General features: G+C 39.8%; 1 long non-coding RNA gene across 1 annotated transcript in view; it reads right to left on the reverse strand.

The window, feature by feature from the left end:
• The window catches only part of LOC149852156 (uncharacterized), a 559,043-nt gene that overhangs the window by 89,419 nt on the left and 455,740 nt on the right, over positions 1-13,884 (reverse strand). The window contains exon 8 of the long non-coding RNA XR_016439340.1: positions 6,884-6,946. This is a non-coding gene — a long non-coding RNA (uncharacterized LOC149852156). The remainder of the gene's footprint in view (positions 1-6,883; positions 6,947-13,884) is intronic.

The following is a 13,884-nucleotide window of genomic DNA, read 5'->3' on the forward strand; positions in this document are numbered from 1 at the left end:
AAGAGGTTGCAAAAATAGTTTGCATTTCCAAAAAACTCTTTACCTATATATTTTTTTTACCATTAACAAGAATTTTTATTACATGGACCTAAATGGGCTATGCACATGGAAAGTAAGAGTGATACAGAGAATGTTTCAGTCAATTTTTTTCTCTATAGGATCTAGGCAGCTCAGATTTTGATCCAATAGTTCCAGGGTACAGAAAAGCTAAAAGTTGTTCCATCAGATGGTAGACGGCTAAGAAACACATTAACACCCTTTCTGCAAGGTCATAAAAAGCATCACAGTACTATTTAAGTGTTCATAAAGGATCTTTTTAATTTTGAAAAGCAGAGGAGGCATCATTGCTTTCTTGAACTGACCCTCTCACTTTTAAGCCACATAACTTGACCTACGGTATCACGATGAAGTCAATTAATTTTTCAAAATTAAAATCAACAGACCCAACCTCATAGATCAGGTAGAGAACCTACAGATATAGGTGAACAGATGATGAAAGCATGGTATGAAGATCAAAGTGCTAAAGGGGTCTTTTATATCTTTCACTGTTCAAATATAACTTCATTATCTAAGGGTAGAACCAGATAATGCCTTTGTTCCACCATAAACTTTTATGGCATCACAAAAGCCAAGCAAACAGACATTTGTACCCCTTGTTGCACCACAAATGCCCCAAATTTATGACCATCACAAAGGTGGTAATTGTTTCTGTCACTGTATTGGGTCAAACGTTTGGTTGCTTTGTAGCATGCGAGCATGAGCAGCCCAAAGGTACTTGCACTCTCCAGCCACCCCAGGCAGGAACTCCCAGGGCTTGCAGGGCCTGATCCTGTGCGCCCCAGGAATTCCTATGCAGGATTAGGCCCCTCAGGCCCCAGGGGTACCTGCCTGGTTTTCCCCTTTTACTGAGACATATGCCAGGCAACCTCTCAGGCACGTCTTTATAAGCAGGGAAAGGTGAGGTTCCCCACTACAGAGATGTACCCCTTGGCCTTTGTGGTGGCCACAAATCCTACCACAACTAGTCCACTTCATCTGGTGACGTTTGTTTATAGCTTAATAGTATCTTGTCTTTTCCAAAGAAAGCAATATTAGCTTGTCTGATAAGTTTATATTTTATTCATTTCTCTATTGAGCAAGAATGCAAGTGTTAAAGTAGTTTAGGGTAGTTTTAAGGGGATGGACTCTTTCAAATAGGAAGCCCTCTAGCCAGGGTGCACTGATACTGTGCACCCTGATTTCAGGTTTAGCATTTCAAATGTATATTCTGATTTGCTAAAGTGGATGATAGTATGAAGAGAAGCACAAATCAGAACTTATTTCTGCACTGTTACTTTTATAATCTACATTTTAACACAGTTTTACACATAAAAGTATACTTTCTCTCAAGCAGCATGCATAGCTATAAACTTGGAGTGGCACACTGCACTTAGTAGACTGCTGGGAGGTCTATGTAAACAATAATAATTCATGTCAGAATTTATATGTTGAGTGTCATTGTGCTTTTAGTGCAACTATGTTAATAGTTTGGCTTTTTATTATTAGGTAATATAGTAATACTATTTTCTTACTAGCGATATAGTAGCTGTATATCAAACTCAGATGCATCTGGAAAAAACAGAGCTATGGCATATGAAGATTTTCAACTAGATTATTGATATGACAGCACAACAGGAAAGGCTTTCTGTTGTAATTAGATATTGTAACACATTATAGTGGATGTTCCAGTGTATATTAAAACTGTACACGTATGCGTTAGGCCTTGTATTAAAGGTGAGATATAGTAAAAGACATGCTAAATGCCTCATTAGTACAAAGCATAATCACCTTCTGTAATCAAGTCTGTTCCAATGAATGAATGAAGCATGGAATGAATGTAAATGAAGGAGAGAAGAGGACAAACAGACAGCCCCTATAGAAGTTGGAATCTCAATCCCTGGAAATTTTCAAGAACAGGTTAGACAGACACTTGATCGGGATAGTTTACTCAAGGATGATCCTGCCTTGAACTAGATGACTTTGTGAGGTTCCTTCCAGCCCTACTTTTCTATGGTCCTACTCAAGTGTTTGGAACGGGATTTCCATTTTCTTTACTTGATTGCACAGACACATATGCATTAGAGGTCTGCAGCTTTCCTATTGCTGCTCCTACCGCAAACTTATCTTTTTTGGCATGCTTCTTTGCATAGCTTCCTAACATAGATCTGCATCATTTGACGCCTGCTTTTTATCTAAGATCAGCTGGTGACTCAGTCTTATGGCAGAAAGTCTCACAAACAGTTCAAGCTATCACTTGCATGGGATCAATACATCTCTGAAAACTACTGATGAACAACTGACAACCTTGAAGCCATGACCAACAGTGGATTGTCAGCCAGCCAGTGAGGTAACAAGGCTTTGTCTGCATGTTTGGTATTTTCCAACAATTTCAATGGATTAGTGCAGTGCTCAACACAGCATATGGAGGTGGTAAATGAAGACCTGTCTGGTCTTACACTGGGGGGTTTACTTTTCCCACTTGAGATAAACTGAACAGGTGAGAAAAGAACAGAAGGGCAAAATTAGACAATGAACTCTTTTCAAAAAGGACAAAATATGCATCTGACTAAATCTGACAAATAAAATACATGAAGGCCTAAATAGTCAAAGAGACATGTGATTCTGATTAGCTTAAATTTTGAATGCCAACCCTAAAGCTGTTCAAAAGATCCTGATTTTCGGAAATTACCAACCACTCACTGTTGAAAAAACAGGTCTCTTTAAGGTGTCATGAGCTGGGCCTCCGAAGTTACCAACCCCTTTTGAATATGAGGCAACACATTATTTTCCATGTAAGTAACTGCTCTAATTGCTGAAAGACATTATATTTGTGTGAATTTCTCTGCGGCCTGCTCTGCACTTCAAAGTTTTATTGGCACAGCTATGTTGATTAGGGGCGTGATTTTTTTTGACCATTATAGCTATGCTAGTAAAAGCTCTAGAGTAGATGCAATTGTATTAATATAATTGTGATTCCAGCCATATAAGTACATGTCAATCACGGGAGCCAATATCAAATCCTATTCATTCTCATAGTTACTTTCAATCTAGAATGATCAGATATAACTCACAAATGAGGCAGCTGAGCAAAGGTTGCTACATGGACCTTTTGCAAAGACTCCCTTATCTTGATCCTCCCCGCTAAGTGAAATCTCTCTCATTGCCCAGCCATAAGATGTAAATGATGCTTAGTCGTAGGCATCTGTCTCAGGAGACAACAGAATTACACTGAGTGGGATATCAGCTTGCTGAATGTATCCTCGCTTGAAAGGTAAAGTGAAGCTGGATTGACCTCTCCAGGGTACAAAAGCCTGGGCAGTGTATACAGAGACAGAGTTTCCCCATGCACCTCTCTTGGCCTTGCTGGTTTAATCCAAAGGAAAGGCAGGTGCCAGGATGTTTGGAACCAGCTTGGCTGCAGGAGCTGGTAGAAGTAGAATTGGGCTCCTGAACCCCAGTCAGCAGCCAGGCCAGGAGTGGAGCCCCAGTAGATAGGCACTGTCATTTATTTATTTATAAAAATAACCTAACACTTCAGCCCAAAGTAAAGAGCCAACTTTTTATTGTTCCTAATCTGCAGAGATCATGCAAACTCTTTAAATCAAGACTACCTCTTTTCCTAAGTTATGTTTGCAACTTACATAGAACGGGGGCCTTAACATCACAATTATTTGGTGAGGTTGTCTGGCTAGTCCCACAAGAGGTTGGGCAAAGTAATAGAAATGACCTGTCTAGCATTAAAGTCTCTGAGTCTGTAGCAGACTGAATTTTAACTTTAAATGAATGATTATGCTGGTGGTCATTTCAACGCTAAGGTGCTTGTTTAATATCTGATGGATTTCACATATCCCTAGGGACATCTTCCAAGTCTCAAAATTCAACAGGGAAAGGCAGACTCATACTTTACTTATGGGGAAGTAAACAATGGGTGACTGGTCTGCTCCACCAGAGCTGCTAACCAATCAAAGTACTTAACGGGGAAAAAAGAAGCTTTTGGAGCATTTCAATCATTTTGGGGGCCAAATTCATCAATGGACTTGTTCATGTAAAAGAAGTTACAGCAAGAATGATGTAGTGCGTTCAGTGTATTTCTTGTGCAGGACGTGAATTTTTTAAAGATATTAGACTGCTGTTGTAGCCACGATGGTCCAGGAATTCTGTGAGAGGCAAGGATGTTCTGAGGAGATATCTTTTATTGAGCTAACTTGATAGCTGGGATAAAGTTAGACAAGCTTTTGAATGCAAGGTGTTCTTCTTCAGGTCACCTAAATGCCTGAAGAAGTAGTTTCAGGTCACACGAAGAAGAATGCCTTGCATTCAAAAGCTCGTCTAACTTTATCCCAACGATGCAGTTGATGCAATAAAAGACATTCCCCAAAAATCCTTGCCTCTCTCTAAAGACATTAAATATTACCACTCTCATCTTAAATCTATTCCTTCCCCACTATTTCCTGCTCCTACAGGTCTCACTTCATTAAATGTCCCTTCCTAACCTCACACATCATTTTCTGCTTCCCTAACTTTGTTTCTTTCATTGCTTCCATAGGAAACTCCTTCTCAGAGGGAGATCGCAATCATCTCAAACCACCCTTCTCTGCCTGTTAATCACCATCTTATCTCTCTATGATTATTCCTCAGAATGGTCTGGGGAAGATGGCCTCTCCCTCACCTCTGACCATCTCTCAGAGATCAGCATCTCTGACCTCTCTCGCTTTAGCTTTTGACCCTTTCACATTACTGCTCTTCTCCAGGTGATCAATGACCTGATTTTCTACAGTGGACACGGATCCTTCTTTCTTCTCCTAATTTATCTTCATGACAATGCTGATTATTTATTCTATCCTTCCTGAATCCTTCAAACAAGAAAACAGCTTCTTTGATGCTCTCTCTTCCTGCTTAGATTCCACCTCTGAAACCTTTTTCATTTCCTTCAGGCATTACATCTCCCTTCATTCTTCACGGTTTAAGGCTCTGCGCCCTTGGCTTTGTTCTTTACTCCATCTATCTTCTTCTTTTAAGATGCCTCATTGCCACAATTATTTCATCCTTGAGTGTCATTTTTATGCAGTTAATGTAACAGCTTTGCAATTCTTTGACTCAGGCTTGGTCTACATTACAAAGTTTTGCTGGCATAATTAAGGCAGTGAGCACTGTGAGAAAACCATGGCCTCGGAAGACATGTGTAGCTTGACAACACCTCCAGTGGAGACATAACTACCCCAGCAGAAGTGCCTATGTCAGTTTGGTTAATTTTGTTTGCAGCTACGCTCTCTCACTTTCTTACATGGTTACTGAAAGTCTATGTACCCCTTCCTAGGCACCTTTCCTAAGTTTTTCTTTCCAGATCTTCCTCCCTTCAAGCTGCACAATCAAATTCTCTCTACAAAGCTCACCTTTAAACAAAATTCTTTGATTTAGTCTGTGACTGATGATGAATGATTATACTTACTCCTATTGTTCTTGCTCTTATTTTGCTGTTATTAGTGTATATCATATTATTGTTGTATTATATATTATATTGTTGTTGCTATTATATATTAGATTATTATACTTGCTCTTATTCCCTCACCTTTCCCTGTTCTTATTTTTGCAAACTTACATAATGAGTTTGCAAGAATGCTTATTTATATCCCTGCTGCTTGTAAATTCTATTTTCTTTAACTCATGTCCATCTTCACCTTTCTGATTCTGCCTTGCTATCTGTATGCAAGTCATTTTACACAGTTCTGTAAAGCATTATCTCATTATTCTGTCTCTTACTGTTGAATATTTTGTGAAACCGTGAAAGATGAGACATAAAAATAAATTGAATTGGTATACATGATAGTAAGATCTTCAGAGAGAAGCAGTCCTGCAGTTAAACTGACTATATTCAGAATGCATATGTAATTTGACAGCTACTGGCAATATTTTCATGACATACTTCAAAAGGATTAATATATGGGAATTAAGTTTTAACTACTCTTGATATTCTGGCTTAGGCATCAGATTCATGGGCACATCGCACTGGATTATCACTAACCAACCTGACAACAACAACAAAAATCGAGCTTTGTGGCAGGTTCAACCTTCAAGAGTTGAATGGGCTTTAGTGAAATTCTCATGTGTCCTGCCCAACATACAGTGGCATCACCACCCTGCCCTAGTGAAAGTTGCTTGTAAAACCTGTATATTTCTGTTACATCAGAGCAGATTTATACTGACTATTTGTAATACAGAGAAATCTGTCTAATGGAAGTGTAAGGTTCCTAAACTGAAACATGTTGGGCTGACCGAAGAAGGACAACAACCAACACAGTAGCAGAACAAGGGGAAAGTCACTTGGGATTCAGTTTTTTCTTTTAAGGAAAGGTGAGAAGGATCTAGATATTGTAGAAACAACTTGACAAAGGAAAGCATCAACATCAACAGTTGATATTAGACAGTAGCATGGTATTAGAAGACTATCATGGTAGTAATTTCAAATGCTGTTGCAATGGTGTTCAGTCATATAAAATTTAGAATAGCATACTAACACAAGCCTGCAAATAATTACTACATGGATAATCTTGCAGTAGTAATTTTGGCAGGCTTGAGGTGATTGTTTCATTTAAAAACAAAACTGAAGAGCACACCAAAAGGAAACGGTCTTAATTCAATTCAATTTGGTTAAGAATACATCACATGCTCTTTGTACCAAGTCTATATTTTTCTAACTTTTCTTAAATACACAAAAGTGAATATAAAATAAATAATTATTAATATTATAAATAGGCATGAGCTAACCACTGAAAAATAGAAAAAATAAACTCTGAAAATTGGATAACTCTTATTTCCTATGGTAAGTAAACTGTTAGGGTATTACCTCATTGACCACAGAACAAATTACAATCTCACCATCGCTCTTGTGTAGGTTTTGTGTCTTCAACTGAAACAGAAAAAGACACAATAAGAAATCACTAGAGTATATTTTAAAATATGCTACATTTTTAAATGTAAAATATTTAAAACAGATTGTCTATGGAAGTGGTCTATGAAGCTTCAGTTTACCCACAAAGTATTTTGTGACTTTCAGATATTATGTTAGGTTGTTTTTTTCCCCCATTAGTGACAACACTTCACCTATCTACCCATCAGCCCTATGAGGAATAAAACAATTGTAATTCACAGATATAACAATACAATAATGTCTAACTTAAATACAGGAAAAAGAAAACATTAATACATTCACTGTATTTTCTTTAATAGAAATATTGCATATGCTATATACTTCCACAGAGTCATCACATGGCCCTGCTGACATGCCTTATATCATGTGTCCTGTAACCTTCCTCGTATAATAGAAACCACTGGGCATGATTTAAAAAAAAATCCTTTTTAGACTTTAGGATTTAAGATGCATAAACAGTTACGTACACCCATTCTCCCTCCTCCCACCACCCACATACAGATACTACCCGTTTGAACAAAATATTGGAGGGGGAAGATTTTTTTTTTAATGCCTGAAGTAACTAAACATTTTTAAATGGTCTAATAATACAGCAAGAATGTAGCAGTGTGCAAGAGCAGCAATGGAATTGATCTAATTCTTCCAATGAACCTCCACTTAGAATAAATGTAGTTCAATGAAATGTGGCCCTTTATATCAAATCCCTATTAGAAGGCATTTCACCACAAAAATGTAATACCATAATATGACATAATGAAAGATTTCAAACAGAATAAATGTTTAAAAATAAAAAAGAAACAAAGAAAGAAAGATTAAACATGTGCTGGGGAGCACACACATTTTAGTCATATTTACAGGAATTATAAACCAGTTTTATACTTTAATGATCTGGCTTTAAATTAGAAGGAAGCATAAAACACATGCTATAAGCACCAATTTCTTTTATTCCTCTAATAACTTGCAACCTGTTTCCATTTTATGTATGCTCACATAAATGTATTCAATTAGCATGAATTATGTATGCATGCTTGAATGTGCATGAAACCTTCTTAATGACTTTGGGTTATTGCAAATCTGAAATTCCCTGTATAGGTTATCCATAATATGTATGGAAGCAGCAGAACTTAATCCCTGCACCTCTTCTATTTGTGTCTACTTAAGTACTGTGGAGAAACAATTTTGAATCTTCATTTGTATCACTTCGAATGTGTGGCCTTTCAGTTTGCCTAAGGTTGCATATCAACAAGATGAAATCTTATCTTCAGAGTCATGAGGAACACTGAAAGACTTGTTCTACCCACTGGAGTTTACATAACCATTCAACAGTTGACCATATGGAGAAGAATGATTTAGGGTAGAAGATAAGGACGGATGTTAATTTTGATTGAAACCTCCCCAAATCACTATGTTGTTTGGACAAACTATATTAAAATAGGTTTGATCTTCATATGTAAAGTGTGGTAAATTACAAGCTATACAAGCTATGAATATAATAAAATATTTTGAATTCCTAAAGCTTTGATTCTTTCATTTTCTTGCCTGCGTGTTGAAACCAGGAACCTTATTTTTTTAAATTTTCATTTAAATAAATATGTAAGAAGCATTATGCTGAATTCTTGTACAACACACTTTACTTCCAATTATACACATTGTCTAATAAAACTACTTATGGCTTACAGTATTCTACTCTCCATGAATGGGGGTAGTAAAGTTTGTCCCAGATAACATAACTAAAAAAAACACTACATTTTATACTATTTTATCTAGCCAGAGATTTTAAATGGATTTTTTTATCCAACATTTTAAAAAAAATTAAAAATTTATAACATAAGGGAAAAATCTCACAAGATACTGTAGAAACATCAGCAGATTACACTACTATAGGAGTAACTAACTAAATAACTTTGGATTACATCTAGACTTCTATTAGGACAATCTATCATCCTTCTTACACCCTTAAACCGCCCAGTCCACTGGTCCTGTAGCAGTTGGATGGAGATTTGAGTCAACCCCTCTCTGTCCTCTAGAGAGAGTAGCTGAGACAGTGTTCAATGGTAGTAATTTAATGCTGGTACTGTCCAGCAAAATGTTATTAGTCTCCAGAGGTAAGGTAGAAGCAGGAGACAATTTGTGTCAGAGGTGCCTCAAGTCATATCTCCTGGGGCTGGGCCTAAAGTTATGATCTACCAGGCTTGTCCAACATATGGCCCACAGGCCGCCATGCAGCCTGCCAAGCCATTTTCTGAGGCCCACAGTGCTGCAATGGGAAACGAAAGTAAACACTGTTTACTTTCGCTCCCACCCCTTGTCCCTCCCCCAGCCCCTCAGCAGCTTCCTAATGGTTGCTGAAGGGCTGGGGAAGGGACAAAGTTCCCACACACACCATGTCAGCTTGACGTTGCTGATGCAGTATGGCTTCTCCCCTCTCCCCTCACTTCACGGTGTCTATTCCTAGCCCTGCCCCTCCCCTCCTCATTTGCATGCCGGCCCCACCCTGCGCCAGTCCCCGCTGGCTGCACGGGTTGGAGCAGGTCACAGTGAGCAGATGCCAGCTCAAAGGGATGCTGCGGCCTGGCTAGTGGGAGAGAGAGAGAGAGAGAGAGAGAAGCACAAATAGCGCCACAGAAACAGAGAAGGGGGCCCAGACAGAGCTTGAAGAAGCATTGTGAGTGACCTTCAGAAAAATCTAACTTGGGTCCTGCTCTGGCTGAAATCATCTCCTGTTACATAATTCATAGATTTCATAGATGTTAGGGCTGGAAGGGACCTCAAAGATCACCAAGTTCAACCCCCTGCCCCAGGGGCAGGAAGTCAGTTAGGGTCAAAGGATCCCAGGAAGATAAGCATCCAAGCATTTCTTGAATGAGTCCAGAGTAGATGCCTGCACCACTTCTGGAGGGAGTCTATTCCAGGTCTCGGGGGCTTGGACCATAAAGAAATTTTTTCTTATGTCCAGCCTAAAACGGTCTTGTAGGACTTTATGACCGTTGGGGTCCTTGTTTTTCCTTGGAACGCTCTGGTGAACAGATGTTCTCCCAGATCCTGATGTACACCCCTTATGTACTTATAAGCAGCCACCAGGTCCCTCCTGAGCCTGAGATTTTCCGGACTGAAGAGTCCCATGGCTCTCAGCCTCTCTTCATAAGGCCCTCTGATCATGCGCGTGGCTCTCCTCTGGATTCTCTCCAGCTTCTCAACATCCTTCTTGAATTGTGGAGCCCAGAATTGGATGCAGTACTGCAGCTAAGGCCTCACCAAGGCCGAGTACAGCAGGAGGATGACATCCTGAGATTTACTTGAGAAGCATCTATAGATGCAAGCCTGGGTTTTGCTTGCTTTACCAGTCACATTGGTGGCTCATGTTCATATTGTGGTCAATCATGACCCCCAAGGCTCTTTCAGCAGTGGTGCTAGCAAGCCTAGCACTGCCGAGCCTATAAGTATATTGTGGGTCCCCCCCCCGCCCCCAAGGTAGAGTACTTTACATTTATCGGTATTGAACATCATCAGGTTTGTATCCACCCACTTACTAAGTTTATCCAAGTCAACTTGGATCACCAGCCTGTCCTCAGGTGTGGATGCTATGCCCCAAAGTTTAGTGTCATCGGCGCTTCTGACACCAATGTCCACATCATTGATAAAGATGTTAAAGAGAACCGGTCCAAGGACAGAGACCTGGGGGGACGCCACTGGTCACAGAATGCCATAATGATTTGCTGCCATCAACCACTACTCTCTGGGTCTGACCTCAAAGCCAATTTCCTAGCCATCAGACTATGGTGTAGCTGAGGCTGCAATTGGCCAATTTTTCCATGAGAAGGTTATGGGACACCAGATCAAAGGCTTTTTAAAGTCCAGATATATGATGTTAATCTCTTCTCCCTTCTCCAGGTGATACATCACCTGGTCACAGAAAGAGATGAGGTTGGTCAGGCAAGACCTATCTGTGACAAACCCATGCTGGCTGTCCCTCAGGATGTTGCTCTCAGCTAGCTTATCCAGAAGGGTCTCCTTGATAATTTTCTCAAGAATCTTACCAGGGATTGAGGTCACGCTGATTGGCCTGTAATTCCCGGGATCTACTTTCTGCCCTTTCCTAAAGATGGGTACTACATTGGCCTTCTTCCAGTCTTCAGGTATTCCACCTGAGTGCCATGAGTTTTAGAATATTTTTGCCAATGGTTGGGCCATGACACCTGCCAGCTCCTTGAGTAGTCTATGGTATAAGCTGTCATGACCAGCTGACTTGAAGGTGTCCAGCCACTCAAGGTGATCCTTTACTAGATCAACACTGATGCTGGGTATAAATATGCCCTCACCCTGGCCAGCCCATGTCTTGATGAAAGACTGATGTGAAGTACCCATTAAGCAGGTTGGCCTTTTCCTGGGTGTTGGTTATCAGCTGTCCCATTGGTTCAGCAGGGATCCAATGTTACCCTTGCTTTTTTATGACTCCCTACATATCTGAAAAAGGACTTTTTTTTATCCTTGATATGTGAGCCAGATGGAGCTCGGTTGCAGCCTTGGCTTTCCTGATCCGCTCCCTGCAGGTACGGACCAGTGCTGAGTACTCCTCCTTGGTGGTAATTCCAGCCTTCCATCCTTTTTACGTCTCTCTTTTAAGATATACGAGGTCCTCAAGTTCCCTGTGAGCCAAGGGGGTTGCTGAGCCCTTTTTCTACCCTTCCTTTGAGATGGCCCTTGTGCTGTCAGGATCACTCCCTTGCGGAGCAACCACTCCTCTTGGACTTCTCTTCCTGTCGAGTCATGGTCCCTTATGGCCTCGACAATGAGCCTCCTGAGGTTGTCAAAGTCAGCTTTCCTGAAGTCAAGGACTTCTGTATTGCTGACTGACTTGCCATCTTTGCAATGGATAGTAAAGATGATCAGCTCGTGGTCACTATTACCCAACTTTCCATTGATTCTCCTGTGTTCCTGGAACCAAGACTTCATACATTTTTTGAAAATAAACAGGACGGCATGAAAGACACCTGAACCCACCATCAAGTCCTCTTCTTAAAAGAAATGACCTGCAAGACTGAAAGTTTGACTAAGGACTCAGGTTAAAATTTTGGGGGAAACCTTCCCAGTAGTTTCATTAATAAAATATTTTCTGTGGGAACTATGTGGTTTTGAGATTATGAAAATAGGGTATAGGAGGGCAGGCTATACTATCCTGCTACTATTTTCCTACTGTTTTATTTAACACTAAACGTAGCAATTCTGAAAATAATTCTACAGTCTGATAGCCCATTCATTACCCATGACATTAACCAAGGATGAGTATTTTTGCTAGCCCCAAAAATATAAACTATAATAAGATGCCATTTTTAAAAAAAGGAACTCTCCTCCTCCCCTCAAACAGCAACCCTGTTATCTGTGCATTGGAAATGTCTGCACAGTTGTCAAATATATCAGATTCAGTATTAATGGATTTTTTTATGTTCTACATCTGTATGCATTTTAATACTTGATTTCTCTTCCAATCAAGTAGCAGCTCCCGTTTGATGTTATTCTAATATTTAATAACACAATCTACAATCCCTCTGTGGAAATGGAAGTTGGGGTGAGGGATTTCATGCTACTTTTGAGTACTGTGGTGAATTGTGCTTTCAAAATCTGGAGCTTAAATTATCCCACAACCTGAAAAACAGACACAAAAGGACAAAGCCTCTTCCCAGCTAGCTTTTATGACGTTTAAATTAACTGACAAACATGCTGGCAGCTCAGTATCAGATTGGACAGGGTCTCTCTCCCCAACTGATGTCTATTTTTTGTCACTGCAAAATCTAGATTAATGACCTAGAAATTAACTGAATTAAATGGTAGCAAGAAACTAGTTAAAAGTTAACCCCGGCATTGCCTGTTCTTTGGAGAAAGGCTGTTTCCTCCCATTTCCAGAAAAAATACATTATCAAAATGCCTCATATTATCACCAGCAAAAAAGGTGTGCCCTGTTCACGAGAAGATAGCAAGTGCCACCCTGAATTACTATATATCCATCTATCCCAGTATTTTATCTCCAAGAATGGCCAGTGTCAGGTGCTCGAGATGCATATAATGATATGTGTATAATTATATGGGAGAATCTGCCTCTGGCATTAAGTTCCATGCTCTCTGTAAGAGCTGGAGGCTGACTTACTGGACTAGTCAAAAGCATCTTCTAGAGCTGAGATTTAGATCGGATTGCCTGTCCAGCCCTCCTTGTTCTTTTACTGCAGCTGCACAGAAGTTAAATATAACGTGCTATGACGCAAGTGCTCAGAACATTGCATTTTCATTCCTCATCTCAGCTTCACCTTCTTTTTGTCTTTTATTTTGTACATTTGGGTCCACATGTCTTGTTGGTTTAAATAGGTTCACCCCACTGAAGTGAACAAAACTGTCTTTGTTTACGCCAAATGAGCATCTGATCCATAACCTTTTCTGTGTCCTACTTAGCTCTAGAAAGCTTTCTCCGGCACCCTTACTTTGGGAAAAGCAGTGGGGAAGAAGAAAATGAGAAAGGGCAACATATATCTACAAGGCAGCAACACCTAAAATTGCTTCAGCTAACATTGCCGACATTTCCATCTATTCAATGTATTCCTCCCAAAGGAGAATAAAGGAGCTAAAGGAAACTGCTTAGTAGGAAGCCACTGGATGTCCATTAACAATCATTCTAGTGAAGAAGATAAAGTGTGTCACTGGCAAAATACTCCCTGTATAAATCTAAAAAACAACATTAAAAGCTATCCAAGAAACGGACAGTTAAATAGATTGTTTCACACTGAGAACCAGCAGCACAGGACCTAAATGCATTCTGTAGAAGCAAGTTTAAAAAAAAAGAAACAAAAACATGCCTTTGATTTAAACCATTGCTAAGGAGATTGCCCAGTCAAAGTCTGTATAACGCCACAGAGAATGGATTTTTGCAC

The sequence above is a fragment of the Crocodylus siamensis genome, chromosome 15 (genome assembly GCF_052110815.1).
Source record: "Crocodylus siamensis isolate JL-2025a chromosome 15, ASM5211081v1, whole genome shotgun sequence".
NCBI lineage: Eukaryota > Metazoa > Chordata > Crocodylia > Crocodylidae > Crocodylus > Crocodylus siamensis.